General features: G+C 49.3%; 1 protein-coding gene across 1 annotated transcript in view; it reads left to right on the top strand.

Annotated features, from left to right (window-relative positions):
• Positions 1-4,306, top strand: part of gpkow (G patch domain and KOW motifs) — a 31,137-nt gene that overhangs the window by 6,438 nt on the left and 20,393 nt on the right. The gene's annotated exons all lie outside the window — the stretch shown is intronic.

Raw genomic sequence — 4,306 nt, 5'->3', positions numbered from 1 at the left:
CATTGAGTTCTCTAATTTCAAATAACCTTTCCAGCACCCCCCACCTCCTCCCTTCCATTCCACCTACTGACCTTCCCTTCCAGCCACTAACCAGATTCATCCCTCCCATCGACCAACCAGGTCGTTCCTACTACCAGGGTCCGCCTGTCACCACCACCCCTCCCCTGCCCTTGTCTTTATCTGCAACTCTCCCTGCCCCCACATCCAGCCCTAAAGAATAATACCCGAAACATTGACTGCTCCTTTCCTCCAGACGCGGCCTGGTTTGCTGTGTTCTTCCAACATTCCTGTTGGTCTACCTTGGATTCCAGCATCTGCAGATTTTTTTTTTTAACTTATTTATATCCCTCGGCAGACTCTTTGTCTCATCCTCATCACTGGCCTGTGTTTTTTTTTGAATCATCCCAAAAACTTGGCTGTAGTACGTTCGCTTACCTCATCCCAGTCCTTAATGCAGTTGATATTCTTAGCTCCAGCTTTTGCCCTGAATTACATCCGAGTTTTCGGAATCTTTGTGCTGCCTACAAACTGATTAGTCGTGTCAAAAGTGAACAGCGTCTATTCCAACTTCAAATGTATCTGATTCTCCCTCTTCTGCCCTGTTTTGGGCCCCCAGTGTGAGCTCTGGATAAGTCTCTCATTTTTGTTGTCAGTGTCACATTGTAGTCCCGATGGGAATACACCAACCTCAATGAGCCACCAAAAGAGGCGACCAATTCTCATTGGTCTCAATACACACGGACAAAGAAGGACACGAATTCAACTGGGACAACGCATCCATAATAGCACGAGCCAAGCCGAGACATGCCAGGGGATTCCTGGAGGCCTGGCATTCCAGCCATCAGCAAACACACTGAACTGGACCCTGTGTACAAACCACTGAGAAACAGAACAGGAAGTAATCCCGGCCACCCCAGCAAACCGAGGCATATAAATAACAAGTGGGACAGAACACCAACGCTTCACCGGTGTTACCTAGCAGGGTGATGAAACGTTTGCAATCAAACACACCAGCTCAGTGAGCATGTCGTTGTAGTCCCAGGTTAATTAAATTAGGTAATAAACACAGTTGTGGAGTCATACAGCACGGAAACAGACCCTTCAAATCCAACTCGTCTGCATCGACCACACATCCCAATCTGACCTCGTCCCATTTGCCAGCATTTGGCCCAAATCCCTCTTAAACCCTCATGCACCCATCCAGATGCCTTTTAAATGTTGTCATTGTACCAGCCTCGACCACTTCCTCTGGCAGCTCATTCCATACACGCAGCACCCTCTGTGTGAAAAAGTTACCCCTTAGGCCTTTGTCTTAAATCTTACCCCTCTCACACCCTTAAGCTTATGCTCTGTAGTTTGGGGTGGGGGGGAAGCGGGGGGGTTGCAGGGAAGACCTCGTCTATTCACCCTATCCATGCATCTCATGGCCGCCCCTCAGTGTCTGATGCTCCAGGGACAATCCAGTCTATTCAGCCTCTCCCTGCAGCTCAAAACCCTCCGGTCCCAGCAACGTCCTTTTGGATTTTTCAGGCACTCTCTTGAGTTTACCAACTTCATTCCTATAGAAGGGTGATCGGAATTGTATGTGGTACTCTTAAAAGTGGCCTCACCGTTGTCCTGTACAGCCGCAACAAGTCAAACACTGTGTCATAGCCTCCGACGTCGAAGTAAATATTCTCATTGCCTTCAACATATTTCTGGAAGATATTTCTCTGATTGAGAGCCCTCCCACTCCTGCGATATATCTGATTGCCACAGCTTCCTTGTCTGCGATTTACTTCTGGTCATGCCTCCAAACATCTGTGCCCTACTCCAGAGATTTCAGTCCCCGTTTCATGCTGTCCACTGCCAACACTCAGTAGCAGCAGCGTGTCCCATCCACGAGAAGCTTTGTAAAGGGTCCTCAGCCAGCACTTTCCGAACCCACTTCCATCTAGAAGGACAAGGGCAGCAGATACATGGCAACACCAGCCCCTGCAAGTTCCTCTTCAGCCACTCGCCATCCTGACTTGGAAATATATCGTTGTTCCTTCACTGTCACCGGATCGAAATCCTGGAACTACCTCCCGCCCCATAACAGTGCTGCAGGTGCATGCGGACTACACAGGGTCACAAAGACAGGTCGCCACCACCTTCACAAAGGCAGCTAGGGACAGGCAATAAATGCAGGCCCCCCCAGCCGCTGACGTCCACACTGTGTGCGAATAGATTGTAAGGAAGGACACGCAGACTGGCACCGCAGCCCGAAGGGATCCCGGGCTCGCTGTTTAAGAAGGAGTTGTTGGGGCGGGGGCGCAGAGGGGAGAGTGGGAACACAGGGGATGGAAGGGACGGGGACAGGGGCAGTGGAGTGGAGAGAGGTAGTAGGGGAGAGTGGGACAAAAAGGGATGCGGGAGAGTGACTCTCGCTCCCCCTCTTCCTCCGACCTCTCTCGCTCTTCCCCCCGGCCTGTCTCATTTCAACAGCAAAGAACACTACAGCACAGGAATAGGCCCTTCAGCCCTCTAAAGCTTGCACCAACACATCTTGACGCTCCACACTAAAACTGTCTTTGCTTACAGGATCCGTATCCCTCTATTCCCTTCCTATCCGTGTTTGTCCAGGTGCTTCTCAAATGCTGCTATTGTGTCTGCTTCCACCACCTCCTCTGGCAGTGCGATCCAGGCACTCACCACCCTTTGTGTGAATAACTTGCCTCACATCTCTTTTAAACATCCCCCCCTGCCAAACCTTGAACTAGGGTCAATCCCCTAGGAATTATTCTATAAAGCTGCAGCATAACTTTTTTTTTCCTTTATTCATTCACAGGATGAGGAGGCCACTGGCTAAGCAGCATTTATTGTCCATCCCTAATTACCCAGAGGGCAGTAAGAGTCAACCACATTGCTGTGTGGGTCTGGATTCACATTTGCAGATCTTTTTATTGAATTCAAATTCCACCATCTGCCGTGGTGGGATTCGAACCCAGGTTCCCAGAACACTATCTGGGTCTCTGGATAGTCGAACGATAGTACCACTAGGCCATTGCCTCCCCATTTGTCTATCCTTATACTCAACGCCCCTTCCAATGAAGGCCTTTTTTTACTGCCTTTACTACCTGCGCTGCCACCTTCAGTGATCTGTGGACCTGTACACCCAGATTCCTCTGCATTTCAATACGCGTAAGTGTTTTGCCATTCACTGTATAATTTCCACCTGGACTTCACCTTCCAAAATGCATCACCTCACATTTCTCCAGATTAATCTCCATCTGCCACTCTTCTGCCCATTCCTCCAACTGATCTATGGACTTTCACGTCCATAGATCCCTCAAAGTTGCGACCCAAGTTGGTAGGGTTGTAAAGAAGGCGTATGGTGTGTTGGCTTTCATTGGCAGGGGAATTGAGTTTAAGAGCCGTGAGGTTATGCTGCAGCTCTATAAAACTCTGGTTAGACCACACTTGGAATATTGTGTTCAGTTCTGGTCACCTCATTACGGGAAAAATGTGGAAGCTTTAGAGAGCGTGCAGACGAGATTTACCAGGATGCTGCCTGGACTAGAGGGCAGGTCTTATGAGGGAAGGTTGTGGGAGCTTGGGCTTTTTTCATTGGAGCGAAGAAGGATGAGAGGTGACTTGATAGAGGTTTACAAGATGATGAGAGGCATAGATAGAGTGGATAGTCAGAAACTTTTTCCCAGGTCGGAAATGACTATTACGAGGGGGCATAATTTTAAGGTGATTGGAGGAAGGTATAGGGGAGATGCCAGAGGTAGGTTCTTCACACAGAGAACGGTGGGCGTGTGGAATGCGCTGCGGCAGTGGTAGTGGAGTCAGTTATTTTAGAGACTTTTAAGCGACTCTAGGATAGGCACATGGAGGATAGTAAAATGTAGGGTATGCAGGGTAGATTGACCTTAGTAGGATAATAGATCGGCACAACATCGTGGGCCGAGGGCATGTACTGTGCTGTACTGTTCTATGTTCTATGATCTATATCCTGCTGTATCCTCTGACAATCCTCCTCGCTATCCACAACTCCACCAATCTTTGTATCGTCCACAGAGTTACTAATTAGACCAGCCACGTTTTTCTCCAAACCATTTATGTAGACTACAAACAGCAGAGGTCCCAGCACTGAGCCCTGTGGAACACTGCTAGTTACAGCCCTCCATTCTGAAAGGCATCCTTCCACTGCTACCCACTGTCTGCTGTGACTAAGCCAGCTCTATATCCAGAGTGCCAGCTCATTCCTGATACCATGCGACTTCACCTTTTGTACCAGTCTGGCACTGCCCTCCCTCGCTGCCATGCACCCCCGACCCCC

This window comes from Rhincodon typus, chromosome 44, assembly GCF_021869965.1.
Source record: "Rhincodon typus isolate 14 chromosome 44, sRhiTyp1.1, whole genome shotgun sequence".
In the NCBI taxonomy this organism is placed as follows: Eukaryota; Metazoa; Chordata; class Chondrichthyes; order Orectolobiformes; family Rhincodontidae; genus Rhincodon; species Rhincodon typus.
Note: the sequence above shows the minus strand (reverse complement) of the source record. Positions and strands in the feature narration are given on the sequence as shown.